Source organism: Danio rerio, chromosome 4, assembly GCF_052040795.2.
Source record: "Danio rerio strain M-AB ecotype USA chromosome 4, GRCz13ab, whole genome shotgun sequence".
Classification (NCBI taxonomy): domain Eukaryota; kingdom Metazoa; phylum Chordata; class Actinopteri; order Cypriniformes; family Danionidae; genus Danio; species Danio rerio.
This window is the reverse complement of record NC_141024.2, coordinates 56184665-56202610: the sequence shown is the minus strand read 5'-3', so window position 1 is coordinate 56202610 and position 17946 is coordinate 56184665. Positions and strand designations below refer to the sequence as shown.

The 17946-nt window shown below is 34.8% G+C and overlaps 1 protein-coding gene, 1 long non-coding RNA gene and 1 pseudogene across 3 annotated transcripts in view; 1 reads left to right on the top strand and 2 right to left on the bottom strand.

Moving 5' to 3' along the window:
- LOC796311 (zinc finger MYM-type protein 1) overlaps window positions 1-17946 on the bottom strand; it is an 854498-nt gene that overhangs the window by 744456 nt on the left and 92096 nt on the right. The gene's annotated exons all lie outside the window — the stretch shown is intronic.
- Window positions 1-17946, bottom strand: part of LOC141381679 (uncharacterized) — a 136159-nt gene that overhangs the window by 29218 nt on the left and 88995 nt on the right. The window lies entirely within an intron of this gene.
- LOC110439445 (uncharacterized) lies at window positions 1380-10586 on the top strand (annotated as a pseudogene). Its single transcript, XR_015483456.2, has 3 exons — window positions 1380-1419; window positions 1757-1906; window positions 9314-10586. The product of XR_015483456.2 is annotated as an uncharacterized LOC110439445 (transcript).

Here is a 17946-nt window from a genome sequence, read left to right as displayed (position 1 = left end):
ATATCACAGAAACTAAAATGCAGATGCAACCATAGAAAAAAATATTCTCGCTGGATTAGCAGGGTCAATTAATAAATTAAATAAAAATAAATTCGTTTTTTTGGTGGTGTAAAACTGTCGGGAAGCCGTTCCTCTACAGTACCACTTTTTACTAGAATTCCATCCCGGATTTTCCAGAAATACAAAGTATTAGTGACCCAGAGACTTGTCTGAGAACAAGCTTGAAATATTACAACCACGGGCTAGAATTGCAAGTTTGTTTTAAAATTACAATAATTTTTTTCAAAATATCATTGTTTAATGACTAAATGCTATAAATAAAAACAGCGCTGCGACTAAAGAATGTAAACACTGAATAATCCTATGCAATGCACATGATCCTATTATAACGATCACTGCGAACAATAAGCTAAGCGTTTGTTTTATATACAAACTACAAATATAAAAAACATTACAATAATTTAAAGCAATGAAATTCTATATGTAAAAAAAAAAAAAAACTTTAAACGGCGTCTCGTCCGAGCTGAATCTCTGCGGTCACCACACAGGCTCTTTAAAGCTTCTGTCAAAAATGCACTGTATATGACAGACACAAACTCAATAAAAACGTGATGTTTGCAAAACGGCTACATTATTAAAGAGCATCCGCTGCGACGTAGATAGGATCTGTTGTCAGGTGTATGTTCCCTCTAATATTTAGAGATTTCCTCTAAAATCTGTAAAATCACTGTTATAAAATTACCAGAATTTCAGTATCTTTCCTAACATTTTCCTGTTCTCTGAAACTATATTTAATCTGAATATTTAACTTTAGTTTTATTTAGGATTTATTATTTTTATTATAAGTCATGACTAGGCCCACATGGAATCTGCGCGCGCAGAATTCCGCAGATTTTCCACAGACTTCCGCCGATTTTTAGCCCATCATTAATTGTGTTTATTTACTTTGAGTAAACATGTGTAAATCTAAATTTATTGCGTTTAAAAATGAATTACAGTAATATTATTGACTAATATGAAAATATTAATCGGATTTAAGTACAATGCAGTTTGTAAAGTAATATTTTCTGTCTTTTAGTAGATATATTATACGAGAGACTTGCTTTGTTTACCAAATAAGGTTAATCTATTTGTATTTGCATTGTAAACATTAAATAAAAGTAAAAAAATATATATATTTTTATTTCCCATATTAAGGTTTTAGTTATGATACTACCAACATCATTTTGCAGAAATCCGCAGATTTCTACCAAAATTTTCAGCAGAAATAGCAAAAAACAGCTGCAGATTCCATCTGGCCCTAGTCATGACTGCAACAGTAAGTGGCAAAAAAGCTTAACAAAAAAGACTTTTATTTTGGCATGGCGTGTGACGTCATCAGACGGCGCCGCTTCAGCGCTGTAATTCAGCTGGAGTAAGGTTTGTTTACAGATATAAACCGATTTAAAGTTAAAGTTTTAGTTTTTAATATGATGTTAAATTATGTTGCTGCTGTTGGAAATATTATTTTAACCCTTTATACAACGTAGTACTAATTTATTCTCAGTAACCGAGGGCTATTTTTGGAATAAAGTAACAGAAAAGTGTGTAGTAAGCGTTTTAAAGAAACGTTTTACCTGATTTATTTTTGTTAATTTCTCTTATATGAAGAAACTGCTTAAGTTGTTAGGTGTTAAAGAGAAGTTATTTTGTTTCTGTTCATTGATTTATTTATTTTAAACAGGACATTTTTTATTATTTTGTTCATTTTAAACAGGATAAAGTGTCCAAACACAGAGAAAAACTCCTCCAGAATCGACTGATCTCCACACTGTTATAAAGATGGCGTTTATTAAAGAGGAGAGTGAAGACGTGAAGATTGAAGAAATATTCAGAATCAAACAGGAAGATCCACAGGAACAAACAGGTTGATTTTCATTCTCAGACCCCGTTTACACTAGTGCGTTTTAGTTTTAAAACGGCGTCCACAATAGCATTCCACAGAGCATTTCTGAACAGGGGTCCGTTCTTCGTACCTTGCTTGAATGATCTAAGATGATTTGGCAGATTCTGGATCTTTTAATCTTGATAACTGATCTCTGGCTAATTTGGTTCTTCAAACAAGTTCGCTAATCAGATTAGAATGTATAGATAAACTGATCTGAGATCGCTGCATGTGTTGTGAAGGACAGATCTATCGATCCTCGAAATCATGATTAGCAATGCAACGATTGGCTGACGGCACAGCAGCGTAATGACATCATCTGATTAATATTCAATTATCCATGTGAGCAAAATTACATCAAATTAGCAGTAAACGGTTTGTTAAATATGACACGCAATAACTTTCCACATTTGTTGTGAGCTGCAGGCTTTACACTTTCATGTGTCAAGTGTATTAATCATGTATTTCAATGCAAATTAATGTATTTAGTTCCACATTTAGAAAATATTTTCTTTATTATAATAAGTTTTTTAATCGCTGTATGGAATAACTGGATGTTTACAAAAGCGTTTTGATATTGGTAAAGGCGTCTGCAACTTTTGTTAAGCATAATCACTGGCATATTAACTGTCAAAATATGTTTATGACTGCATAAATGTATTATTGCTTTTTTTTTTTTTTTAAGTCACAATTTGTACTAAAGCAATCTAAAAAAGTTCATATCAATGTTTTCTCTTTGCACCACCAGGTCAAGACAAAAAGGTCTTTTGAACTTTCATTTCGAGGGTGCAGATTGCATAAGTTTTATTAATATGTATAACTTTATTTATTTTATTAATGACTATAACTCTATATATATAGTTTAAAAAATATTTATAGTTAAAATTATTTACTATTTTCCCAAGTGTATATAACTACTATTGTAAGAAAATATCAGAATTCGGTACATACTTTCTGTATTATCTTTGCTTGAACTGAGCCGATCTAATCCTGTTTATATAAATTAAGCCTGCTTCCGATTAGGTTTGAGCTAGCAGAACTGTTGCTATAACAACAACTCTCAGATCAGCTTTAAAGAACGAAACGATCCTGGAAAATATCAAAATCAATATCCAAATCCAGCTGAGTAATCCACGTACGAAGAACGGACCCCAGCTCTCCGTCCACACCAAAATGCTGAAAACGCACATCACCTGAACACACACACACTCTCGGGCAAGCGCTGCAGAATATCTAGCCTATTTACCCACATGAGAGCTGTGCTCGTTGTACTGCTCATCAAGCATCTCCCGCTGGATCTAATCTCACTATATTTATTAAACGTGATATTTCATTCATCTTGTTGTCTATATCTAACGACATATTCTCTGACTTTGGTCATTGGAATCTATTACTTGTTCTCAGGTAACGTGTTTTGGCTAAGTGCAAAGATAAGTTAATAATTAATGTAGCCACGTACATTCTGTATATTGACTGATCGCTTGCCTTTATTTCCTATAATGTATAAACTTATTGTATGTTATACTTTTATAATGGCCATTATTGATTATTAAAACTGATATTCAGCAAAAGAGAGGGTATGTTTCGTATTTTCACTGAAATTGAAAGGAGGCAGTTGTTATAGGCTCCGTTTAGTTATAAATATCCACACAGTGAAGATGACGCTCATATATGCAGCACGACGCCTCAACATTTCTGCTGTCTGTTAAGTTGCTAATATCAAAATGAAAATAGGCAGTTCCTTAAATCATGTTTACATTTTATTGTTGAGAAAGTAAAAACGTAGCCAGGGTGATGTGAATGAAGTTATAAAGTACACTGTTCCCTTTGAAGATTTACCCGTGTCCTCTGTAGTCTGTTTTCCATATCAAACTGAGGAGGGGGAGACTGCAGCCTTGATCAAACTTGAGAAGTCTGAACTTACAAGAGGAGAATGCAGGACGGAACTGTGTGTCTCCATTTTCCCCCATCCACACTGGAGCAGCATCGTTTTAGAATGAAAACGGCCTCTTCAGCGTTTCCAAAACGTTCAGTTTTCGGCACTGGAAAACTCCAGCATAGTGTGGACGGATGGCGTAACCATAGCAAAACTTATGCGTTTTAAAACGAAAACGCATTAGTGTAAACGGGGCCTCAAAGACTAACTCAGTCATTTGATCCTCATTCAGATATTCATTCATTCATTTTCTTGTCAGTTTAGTCCAGGGGTCTCAAACTCGCGGCCCGCGGGCCATTTGCGACCCTCAGTGCAATATTTTGTGGCCCACGCCGACCGCTGTACACTGACAGAATCAGCGGAGCGGGGAGAGACAGCGCTCCCCGCTCCGCTGATTCTATCCGTACACAGCGGTCACTGGCATTCCCCGCCCGCCGTGTAAACAAAGGGGCGGGGATGCCGGTGGCGTCACCACGTACCCCGCCCCTTTGTTAGACGCTGTGACGGGATCTCGCGCCGGCCAGAACCAAGGTAATCTGTTCCCGCCCCTGCCTGCCACTTAGCTACCTAGCTACAGCCTGCATCTTACAGGCCTCGAAATTGCGACCATTTTGGTCGCATATGCGCCCGAAAATTAATCTATGCGACCTCATAATATATTTGGGCGCATTAGTGCGACTGCTAATAATGGTTGTAGTGCGACCTGTTTTGATTTTTTGTAAAAACGTGCGGAATCGCTCTTCCCAGCCGCTATATTGGTTGATATTAGCTGTCATTCACTCAAGGTACTCCGCTGTCAGATGACAGGGAAGGAGCTTTTATGACCACGGGAAATGCAAACGGCTGAAGAGTAAAAACTTAAAGCACACAGGTCTGCAAACCCCACCTAAAATTGAGGTGCAAATGAGAGCGATCATGACACGTCACGTGGTGAATAATGATCCACCAGCTGAGATCAATCGAGTACGCGCTTCTTAGAGAAGGTGCCCGAATCTCCATGCGTCGCATTCACTGCGTGTTCAGCGCAAATGTCCGCTAAAAGTCAAATCTAATACTGTACATATCATCGCCAAAGAAGCTCGCCTTTACTAAGTTTACACTGAAACTGCGGCTCGTAACAAAGAGCGGTATTGCGCCGGTGGTATTCGCAAGAATCTTGCGCTGCCTGCTCATAAATTGGGTCGGCTGACTCGCCAGCTTTTCCACTAACACAGAAACATGAAGATCATCTGAACCTTTAAATTGACACAAACTGAAACCAAAACTTTTAAAGAGTGATAGAAGTGAGACTTTACTTACTTTCTTTTGTCTATTCTTTTTTGAGGTGTATATTATTATTATTTTTATTTACTGATGACTGCTTTGCAGCTTTCATCATTGAATTGAATGATTTATTATAATCTTTTGTTTGTTTTGTAGCAGAAATATTATTTATTAAATTGACATGCATATAAAAACAGAAGTACAAAATAAATATTTCTTACTGCAATGCTTAATTTTTGTTTGATGCAAACTATACAAATTTTTTCATGAAGTAACAGACTTTTTATATCAGATAACCTACATTCATGCACATTCAAGGCAGTATCATAATGAGAAATGGAATTCATTGTTATTATTATTGTCATTTTCATCATCATTAATATTCTATGGCCTAATTATTAGACATTCATTTTGGAATTATTGCACACAAATATCAATGTCTTCGCAGCATTAGTTAGATAGTTGTTTCTGTTTTTTGTCAGTCCTATTGATGTTGTTTTAAAATACAATAAATCCTTTAAAAAGCAATTTGCAGCGGTGCTCATTCAGTTTTGGCGGGTGCTCTGAAATTTTTTCTGGTGCTCCTAAATTTATTTTGGTGCTCCTAAATATTTGAAGTTGGGAGCACCGGTGCTACCAAGTAAAAAAGTTAATTTCTAGCCCTTTCTTATATATATTATAGGTAGATACAGACTGGTACAGACTGATGTGACTGGAGTGGGGTGTGGGTGTTTTATTTATACATATATACGCCTTTTTTTAAGGTGAGGGAATGGAAGTTTTGAGTGAGTTCCCCCACTTTTTTCCCTAGGACTTGGCCTTTTTGGGAGCACATATTTGTGTGAGAAGTTATTCTCCACCTTGAACTTCAATAAGTCAAAATACAGGTCTAGACTTAATGATGATCATCTTCAAGCCATACTGAAGGTCTCAACTGCTTCCGCTCTAAAGCCAAATGTGGTTCAGATTTGTGAGAAGAAGCGCTGTCAAGTCTCTGGCAGTAAGGAGTAGGCAAAAGATGCCATGTTCAGAAGAACTGTTCATAATCTTCACTCAATGTTCTATTAATGTTCAGGACACTTCATGTTCAGAAGAAATAATTAAAACTGTTAATAATGACATTTGAGGAATTTTTTTTTGTGAAATCCCTTATGCGGCCCAGCCTCACCCAGACTTTGCCTCCTGCGGCCCCCAGGTAAATTGAGTTTGAGACCCCTGGTTTAGTCCCTTTATTAATCTGGGGTCGCCACAGCAGAATGAACCGCCAACTTATCCAGCAGGTTTTTATGCAGCAGATGCCCTTCCAGCCGCGACTCATCTCTGGGAAACATCCACACACACACTCATACACTACAGACAATTTAGCCTACCCAATTAACCTGTACCGCATGTCTTTGGACTGTAAGGGAAACCAGAGCACCTGGAGAAAACCCACGTGAAGGCAGGGAGAACATGCAAACTCCACACAGAAATGCCAACTGAGCCGAGGTTCAACCCAGCGACCTTCTTGCTGTGAGGCGACAGCACTACCTACTGCGCCACTGCCTCGCCTTTCATTCAGATATATTTTAATAATAAGAATACTAAATTAAATCCATCTTGCAGCCCTGAGTGTGCTGCCTAATTCACCTAAATGCACATAAGCACTCATTGAAAGACAGGAATGAGTTTGCATATGTCACGTTGATCACAATTCCCCTTTTTTCATCAAATTCTTCATGGGTTTAATCTTGTTTCTAGTAGCTGTTACTAGTTCTCACAGATAGTATCTTAGTTAGAATTACATCATTATTTTAATAACTAATTACCAGGACTATTGTGTATAAACAGGGTTTCCGTGGAGTCTTAAAATGTCTTTTATTCCAAAATCAAAATTTTAGGCCTTAAAAAGTCTTAAATTTACTGAAATATTGTGCTGTAGGTCTTAAATCTTTTATAAACAAGTCTTCATTTTTCCTTTGGTCTTAAATTAAGGTTCATGTTTTTCTACCCAATCTGGCCAAAACCCACACAATCACCATCAATCCATCTCATTGTTTTTTATCCAGACATTTAAAAAGAATATATTTTAGAGCAGTAATCTCAGTACCTTAAAACCGTGATATTTTAATTCAAGCTTATCATACTGTCAGAATCTTATACTGGCCCATGCCTAATGCTGCTTAATGTTGCAAAGTCATATTTTCTTATTTTCTTATTTTTCTTTGTATGTATAGTCATGAACATGTATAGCCGTTTATTATTCCATGTCATTTCTCCAATAGGCAACTGAATTGTAAGTTCTAAATCAATAGCATATGAGATCAGGTCACTATGACATGATTGAAAATTTTTGTATGTCGCTGTTTGTCGTTGTACTTCGTCTATTCTGAGAGCTGATGCTGAGTATTCTTAGGAATTTTCACACTTGAAATTGTTAACCCTGGGTCATTCTAACCCTGGATAAACAGAATCCTGGGTTACCTGTAAATATGTTTCACATTGCTCATGCTATACCTGCACTGCAAATTTTACATAGTAGATTTAACTACCTTGGAGTTAAAATTAACACTCCCTCAGAGTTTATATGGGAACCACTATAAGTGTTAAAAATAACACTTTTGAAAGTGTTAACATTGTCAACACCAAGAGAGTGTTAATTAGCAAACTCTTATTGTGTAAAATATCTGTTAAATTTCCGAAAAAATACCAGCAGCTGTGGTTGCCAGAATCTTTCTGTGAAAAAAAAGGAAGTTTTATAGAACTGTATAAATGTATGAAAAATAACCATATCTCATGAACTGAGACAATGTTTAGTTTACAAAATCATAGCTTAGTGCACAAAAATGTAAAGTCTTTAGATGCAATAATGTGTTCATGTGTGATTGCAACTAGCAAACAGATTTTGACTGCATTAGTAACTACACAGTTACCTTTAAACAAAAGAAGATGCAGCATAACATCAAATACTCTCAGTTTATCTTGGACTTGAACACAGACCCTACAAACCTCCAAAATGGTGACACAAAAAAACGTTTTGCTGTTTTTTTTTTCCCATTTTGATTTTACGGAAAAATACCGGCAGCTGTGGTTGCAAGTAATTTACTGTTTTTAATATTCATAAATTCAGTTTACAGAATATTTCTGCTAAAAACACATTCCACAGTCTGTATTTTTTTTTTATCGAACTATAAAATAATCTGGGGTGTTCATTAACAGACAGTTCACATTCGCAAACCCTGAGTTAACATTATTATTTGTATATTTATGTCGTCACTGTCCCTGATTGGACAAAAAGCAGATAACCTTTTTTTAAATGGCATTTCTGCATCTTGTCGGGTATAAAATGTCATCATGTAGGTCTTTAGCTAAGCCATAGGACATACACAAAGGCAAGAAAACAAAGACAAAAGTACATAATGAATACAAGTAGCAACGTATGCCATCTTCTCTTCTCATCACTCCAGTTTACAGCAAACATGGCATTAAGCATTTGCACAAGTTCATTCATTCATTTTCCTTCGGTTTAGTCACTTTATTCATCAGGGGTTGCCACAGTGGAATGAACCACCAACTTATCAAGCATATGTTTTAAACAGCGGATACCTGTCCAGCTGCAAACCAGTACCGGGAAACATTTGCATAAGTTATATACAATAATGCAAACTTACTAATATAAGCTGAATTATGCGCACTTGCTATGAACTTGCAGGATTTGTGTAAATCAGGTTTTTCAAGAAAGAGATGCACATGAGGAAACACAACATGAGTAATCTAGAGCGAGTGCATTTGATCATTTGCATTTACAGCCACAGGCACAAAAACAGCTTGGTTTTCCTATGATCTGATTTTGAGCTGAAACCTCAGACACATTCTGGAAACACTAAAGACTTACTTTACATCTTGTAAAAAAGGTTCATAATAGGAACTCTTTAAAGGTATTTCTGACACAGAAATGAAAAAAGTCTCACCATTTACTTTCCATTGTGCGGTTTTAAACCTTGATGAGTTTCTAAATTCTGTTGAACACAAAATAATATATTGTGATAAAAACGCTGGCTTACTTTGTGTTCCAGAAGACAGGAAATGTTTAAAACCACATGATGGAGGGTAAATGATAAGCTCATTTTAATATTTGGGGTAAACATCTATTTCATGCTTGCCACTTTGTGCTTTCATACTAAAGTTCACTTTTTTGTTCTTTTTTGAAGACCTGATAGTGCTGAAAGAAGAGACTCATCACATGAATGAAATGGAAGAGAAACAACAAGAAATAATGAATGATGTAAAACCTACACTGACTAAAAAGACTTCATCACGCAGAAGACCTCGGAAATCCAAGTCTAGGTGTAATTACAGCTGTAAACAGAGTAGAAAGAGTTTCAGTCAAAAGCCAAACCTTGATGTTCACACTAGGGAGAAACCTTACACATGCAAACAGTGTGGAAAAAGCTTCTATAATACAGGAAACTTAAAAGTGCACATGAGAATTCACACTGGAGAAAGGCCGTACACATGCCAACAGTGTGGGAAAAGCTTCTATTCTACAGGAAACTTGGCAGTGCACAGAAGAATTCACACTGGGGAGAGGCTCTACTCTTGCCCTCAGTGTGGAAAGAGTTGTAAGCAAAATGGCAACCTTGAAGTCCACATGAGAACACACACTGGAGAGAGAAGCTTTATTTGCACACAGTGTGGGAAAGGTTTTTCTCAAAAACAAAACCTTACCATCCACATGAGGATTCACACTGGAGAGAAACCTTACACATGCACAGAGTGTGGTAAAAGTTTCCCACATAAAGGCTCACTCAAACACCACATGATAAGTCACACTGGACAGAAGCCGTTTGCATGTGCTCAGTGTGGAAAGAGCTTCACAACCAAAGCTAGCCTCATGAACCACATGTGATCAGTGTGGAAAGAGTCTCCCATGCAAAGACTCCATTAAGCAACACATGAAGATTCACTCAGGCGAGCGTTTTCGATGCAGTGAGTGTGGAAAGGTATTTAAACATAAAAGATGCCTCGTCAATCACATGAAGCTTCACAATCGAGAGCAAAAATGAGGCCTTGTCCAGCGGAGCTTAAGGCTCTCCCGGGATGGCATGGAATAGCATCTCGGGACAAGTGTGAACTCTTGAATACATCTCAAGTTACTGGAATGAAACCCTTTGAACCTGAAGATTTAAACTCAATAACTGAAGAGGGGTGAAGATGTACCAGGTTTTGAGAGTTTCTACAGGGCTGCAATAAAGCAAAATAACTCTATATGTGTTTCAAGTTATTATGAACTGAAAACCAAATTTGTGCACATTGCACACTGCAATCAAATGGTCGGCACTGAAAAGAGAATTAGAAAGATTAGGGAGGAGAAAATGTTTGGGGAGATGCAGGGTAAACTGATCTCTGATTATTCACATTGTTTGATTTTCACTCCCTTGAACAAACACCGATTTGCCTCCAATTTTGAGCTTTTGTCTGCAGTTTCACAAAACTTGTTGGTGAATAAAAGTTGGCCGGTGTGAACTTGCAATGACAGTGAGAGACTGATGCAGACTCCATAAAGCCCTGATCAGACAACACAATGCCATTTGCCAGTTACCACAGATCAGATTTTTGTCAGATTATGAGATTTTGACTTGATAAACTCTTGATGTGTAGTGGGTACAAATAAAGACTTTGGTTTCAAAACACTACACTTTTATTTTGATGGACATATTTTAGAAAATAAACAAGTTTTCTTTATGAAGACAATTAAACTTTCTATGGACAACTAGTTTCCCTTAAAGAAATGTTCATGTGAAAACTCCCACATTACTACAAATAAATCGGTGTATGGGAAACCCAGTGTTGCTATTGTGAATGAGAACATGAGTGATTTGTTAGCTTACATGCTAATTCCAGTACTCATTAGACTACTGAAGGACTTCAGCTATCTGTAAATTCCAAATATTATTTATATGCATTACATATTGTACTACTCATGTGCACTGATAGATTATATTGTGTGCTGTCTGCAAGTGGTGTGTGTGTGTAGGTTATAGTTTTAGGTTTATTGTGTTAAAGGTAAATTATTTTAAGAGTAACAAGTTATTTAATTATTAACATTCTGATTGTTCCTATATATATATATATATATATATATATATATATATATATAAAAGGGATGCACCGATATGAATTTTTTTGGCCGATACCGATAACCAATAATTCTTCAGACTTGGAGGCCGATAGCCAATATGTATAGGCCGATATTTATAAATATTTTAAAATGATATATTTTTATACAGCAAACTTCATAAAAGATTAAACTTCTTTTATGAACTAAATAGTCTATACTCAAAGCAAAAAAGCTTTAACTTCAAAATTGCAAGGTGATTATAGACCTATATTCAAGATTTCACATAAATCAGCATGCAAAAAATACATTACTTCCTTTTCTTCATAGCAAATTAACATGCAACTTGACTGTTGCATAAAATTAATAAGGTTAAATAACAAAATATGATTTATTCAACAAGCAAATTAAATATATTTAAATAAGATGAGAATGAAAGCACTAAGGACTGAAACCAGCTCAAATGTTCTTGAATAAAACGTGTTACAGTGATGTACACATGTACAAATACGTCATGTCCGAAAAAGCCTTTTTTAGAGGTGTTTTGACAGCTCACCTCTCCCCCGTGTGTGGTGGTTTTCTTGGTTCTTCTCTTACTAAATCAAACTCAGTCTGGAGGTTATGAATATCAGAAGAATATACTTTATTGTCGACAACAAAGGAGAACTTTCAGGAGACGCCCAGTAGCATCTCTGTCTGAAAAATTCTGTCTCACTCAGGTTCTGGCCCGTTTAAATAGTCTGTTTTTTTCCTTTGTTGTACATATGTCACACAAGATCCCTCCTGGTTTAACCCTTGACTCCAAATTCCACCTCTGTCATCTGTTTTTGTCTTAGTTCTACATTTATCACACACATTCCACCTAGGTTAACCCCTGACCTCAATTTCCACCTAGGTTAACCCCTGACCCAAACCTGGTAACTATATAACTTATCCAGTTCTTGTGAAATGGTAATTCTTCTAATGGTATGCAAGTCTACAAGCAGATTATATACATACACTTTGAATATATATATTAACTTCACACTTTAAAAAGCACAAGATCCACCTCAATCCCTCCTCTTAAGACTTTAAGTCTTAATATTCTTGCTTTTGGCCCATAGTGCAACTTCATGATCTAGCCCTCAGCCATATTACCTAATGACAAATATATGTCACAGTATTATTACAAATAACCAAATCATGTAATTGCACTTTGGAATAGAATCACGCCAAACCTCTGTGTCCTGTTCTGACGAGGACACAGTAAAAGACTTGATTCTATTTTGTTGATATCATCATAAAAGTAGTATTTTAAGCATACAATTAGTTATCTATTTGCTTCTGGGGGTCATGATTATTTAACATACAGTAAAGAATAAAACTAAAACAAAAAATAAACATGCACAATCTCCCAATCTAGGGTCACAACACAATATTCTAATCTAACATCCACACACATAATCCGTAGAGTACGTTGATCTTCAGCCCAGATACTTTGCGTATCGTAGAGAGCCGCCGTTTAGGGGTAGAGGTTACTAGCACTTAGCACCCAAGGCATGGATCCTCTTCATCATCCTCTTCTTTATCTAAACTATAAAAATTTTTAGCACTAGTTCATCTTTTTGACCCTAAATCTGGCACATACTTGCGAGCATTCTTTGTTTCGTTCTAGCCTTAAAAAGTGTTGCTAAAGACTTTATGTTGACAGTTTATAACCTGAAGTTGTGGTGATTATCATCACTTGAATTTGTGGCACCTTCTGTATTTCTCACTCAGGTATATAATCAGAATTACTCTTTTAACTGTTCTGATGAACTGCTTCTGCCACACTTTGCAATTCGTTGGTTTGAGCTTTGGGATTTTCTGCCTCCTCTGTTTCCCGTTAACTTTCTCTTGTTGGAGCTTTTTCCTTTGGCTGTCTTGTGCTGTGGTCCCGATGGTACCCAGTTGATGGCATCCCCCTTGGCAATGTTGGCATAAGGTCCTTTTCTCCTGACTTCCCTCCACTTTCTCCAAAGCACCTCAGATATACTCGATCACCGAATTAATCTTCTGCTTTTGGTCCTTTCTGGTTTCCTGTACAGATATTGCTTTGCACATGGCAGTTAGTTTTCTCATAAAAGACCAAACTTCTTTCCAATACATTAGAAATGTTCTCCAAACATTCCACAAGGTTAAATACATGATTACATGCAAGGGTCGACCCAATAGTATTTCATGCAATGTTAGTTGCTTGTTTCTGTCAGTTTTCATGCAATCACTTATTAATGCAAAAGGTATAGTATTTTAACACATCTTGTTAAACTAGGCCTTGATGAATCATCTTTAGCTCTTTCAATCATTCCTTACAATTATGTGTAATTTCTCAATTTTCTTTATTTCCAATACTTTATCAATTCATTTATTTATCTATTCACTGAATCATATATCCACTTATTTATCTCCTTAATTACCTTTATTTACTTTAATTTACTTTAATTACTCTAATTTATTTTTAATGCAGACACATTAAACTTATTTCTGAAGGTATTGCAAATCTGAGACTTCTCTTGTCTTAAATGTAATAACTGTTTCTTCTTCCCTGCTTTGCTAATGAAATTACCTTCACTCATCTACCACAACTGTCATGCCCAAAAGCTTGTATCTCTTGTCCTAAGCTAGCTTTATTATATCACAACACCCACAATCAAATTCTTGAATATCCCCTTAGGCCTATAGCTGATCTTTTACTCACATTCTACTTTGCACAAATGTCACATGTGGACAACAATTCACTAATCACTGCATTCAAAAAGGCGATCATTTTCCTTGGTGCTCAATTTTCTTTACCACTTCACCCTTGATTCAAACCATGTACATCTCAAATGCCAATCTATTAAAATGCTGTTGCCTCAACAATCTGTTCTTTGTATGTATTACATAAATCTTATTTGTCTTTTTCTTTCATCTCAAATACTACATATATTGTTCATGGAGACCAATATGTTGTTTAATTTGCACTATCATCTAATTGATGTTGTGACTCTATACTAGTGTTATACCTGCTACCTTATTTTCTTTCATGTAAAATCAATTTCTTATTTATCAGCTTACTTGCAGATAACTAAATCCTACACATTACAATATCCATCACGAAATATTCTAAATCCTTTTATGCATTCTAATGTATGTAACTATGTAAATCAGCCTATTTACTTTAAGTGTAACCAAGTGTCTACCCTCCTCTGATAATTACCTGAACAGAAATCAATTACTTTAAAATATTTGACCTCCAAAGGAAAACATTTAAATACAGTGTGTGTTATGAACCTCTGCTGAGAAATTCTCTATCACTGATTGTTCTTAAGTCATAAACTTTACAACATCTAATTTTGCCTGTTTTGACTAATGCCATCATCAAAAATTAAATTTTAATCAAATTAAAATAAAATCCATTTTATTAGTCACCTACACAATCACAATCGAATTGAAATTGACTTTAATTAGAAATGCCATAACATATCTAAGTGTTTCTCTTATTGCTATGTTCTCAAAAGTTTCAATTATGCCTATTCCAGCATAGCAGACCTGCATCTGGTTTAATTTTAATTAATCCTCCCTATGCTGGCTAATTTTGTCTACCTCTATGTCCTGACTGATAACCATTATTAAAATTTGACACTTACCCTTAATAATTTCTTATTTCTGAGCCATTTCTTATTTTGCATTTTACATTATTACCATTTTTCACTTTTCAGCATTTTCAGCTCCAATTCCTTCCTGCTCTCACATCAAACTGGTTATTCATAAACTTTTGTTGTAATTTTCTACAAGTTGACTGAAAAATCACTGGAGTTCTTTATAGGTTCCTCTCTATCTGATCTGATTATTCATCTTTAGTCCTTAATCTTTTTTACTTTTAATTATTCCTTCACATATGTAAAACAACCTGTTTTCTGTTTTTTATTTGTTTAAACACTTTTCTCTTTCGATTATTCTTTTAGTACATTTAGAATTGTTACTTTTTGACCTATTCAGTATTGTGAGTTCATTTCACTTTTTTTTTTTCATTCTCTTCAAGTATAAATCACTTTTCTGTCTTAATCTCTGACATAATTTTTCTCCCAAATCTTATTTTAGTTTACTCAAAATAAGTTTTCCCTAATTTTAACTTAAATACTTAACTCCACCAACTTCTAACCCAAATTATTATTTTTTTAGTTATCAAAAACTGTCTTTTATTATATTTTTTATCACCACCATGCATTATAATTTATTCTCCTATGTTCAATAATCTCTATGAATTAACCAATGAAAATGAGCCAAAATAATTTAACATTCTTCATAATTTATCATTTCAACCTTACACATTTAAAGTTTCATTGTACATTATCATCTAAGACTTTTCTTGCAATTTACATGATACTTTTCTATTTATTAAATTGACAGGAGTCTGATTTGATACAACAATGGGTAGCTACACTTTTGCTCTTATTTTGCCCTCTGAGTGGTCACATTGTAGTCAATTTGGACTATAGGTCGACTGCTTTGAGATGGACTGCCAGACTCCCCCTCCTCACACCCTGAGAAGACAACTGGTTCATAGATTGGTGTAGTCTTTTCTGTGGTGTCCATATCAGGGCACAGTGTTTCCCCCTTCTTTCTTAGAGCTGGCTTCTTTCATTGAGCTGTTGTAAAGTTCTGGTGGAGCGCTTTTTCTCTTTGATCAGTTCATCATTAGCTTGTTTGCCTCTTTTTAGTGTCTCTGAACATAAGTAGCCTTTCCAGTCCTCAGAAATTTCTGGGCATGCAGTGTCTGCTTCACTGCTTTCACAAATGTCCACAGCCAACAGTTTGTCCATTGTGTTTTTCAAACACCTTTTCCATTTGCCAGTGCACTCAGAGATGTCTAGTAGATAAGAGACCACAGTCCCCCAAAGTCCATCCCTTTGTCCTCTTAATTAATATATGGAATTTAACTCATAACCTATAAAATATTTCCTTCTTTCCCATTTTTTTTCATCAAATGAAGACTCCTCTCATCTATTTTCTCCTCTTTACGGTTTAACAGTTTATTTTTCTCTAATTCACAATCATTTTATCATATGTAAATGTTTAATTTTCTATTTCTTCAGTGTTCTTCTAAATAATTTCTTTAGCTTCAGATTATGCTTTACTTTACATTTCTCCTCATCTATGCTAGTGTTCCTTTACTAACCGGTCATTTTTACATCGAATTTTAGTTTCCCTAACATTTTCTATGCTCAGTTTCTATTTTCTCACTGCTTGCATCAAATGTTTCTTCTGTTTGCCATTTGTCATTACCTTATCTTTTATTTTCTCTGTCACATATTTTAGTATTGCATTTTTATTTCCATATCTGTTTTTCCATACCTGATTTAATTCAACAATACTACATGGTGGCCCAATATCTGGTATAACAGTTCAAAATCATTACTGCTATACCTCAGGGTTCATATTATTACTTAAACTCACATATTTATTTACTAAAAGCATTTTTCATTTTTGAATTGCAATGTTTACTTATCAATTTAGCTTAATTTTTTTAACTCACTCTAATGCATTCTTTAACATTTACCTAGCTTCTATGATTTTCATCTGAATCACTGTACTTTACTACAAACAAATGACATAGCTGACTTTGAGAAAGATGACAAAACATTTTTTTTCCCTTAAATCCAATCAAATTCTCTGAAGTCAATTATTTCTTTAAATTGTTACTGCTTTTTTCTTTTTATCTTATCTGTTCAATGTGCCTATATTGTAAGCATATTTTAAACATCTAATTTTATCTATGAAACAGTGGACTTATTTTTTCCTATTTCTATTTTATTCTTTTTCCTTTCTGTAATTTAGGTTTTTAGCTCTTAGGTTTTCTTATACATTTTAAAACTTATTTTGTTACACATTTTATAATTAAATCTTCAATTAATCAATATTCATTTTCAAGTTTTCTTTTTCTATTTTATTCTCAATCAAAGACCTAACTTATATGTTATTCATTGATATTTATTTAGTAAATCTATTGGTTTATTAATACATGCTTTTACTCTATACTTCCTTTATCTCTCTATATATTGATCACTATGGCTTCATTTATTATTTTTCATTAGTACAGTTTTAACCTCTTTTCTATGTAATATAACTCTGTTATTAGTACTTTCTTATTTCATTTATCTTACTATACTACTTTATAATTTGTCTATTCATTAATAACTTATATTCTATCCAAATTATGTTAAAGTCTATGTCATTATTTTATCTATAGTTTGATCTCCTCTCATTAACTCTCCTCTTCTCTGTTTCCCTAATGCTGTAAATAGACAATCTATTTATTGTTCCCACATGGACACCATAAATCTCTCCCTTACCCCCATCCTGGAGCAGACTGTCTTTCACCTATTGCTATGTCAGGAATTTAAGTTCACTCTGCCTATTGTTCTTTTTTAACATATTCAAACTTAAAACACAAAGATAATTTCAGAAAAATGTGTAACTATTATATTCTTCTGCTTTTTACTCTGTGTCTTTCAAATGCAACATGTTCCATTAGTTTTGATTTAAGAGACTCCTCCTTTATATTATAATCTCTTCTCTTAAACTGCATCAATCACTTTTCTTCTTGTTCTTTATATCACACCACACCTATGCAGCCCTCCTTTTATATAATCTACTATAATCATTATTTTAACCTACTCCTTATTGAAAACATACTTTTAAACGCATTCACATCTCTAATCTTAT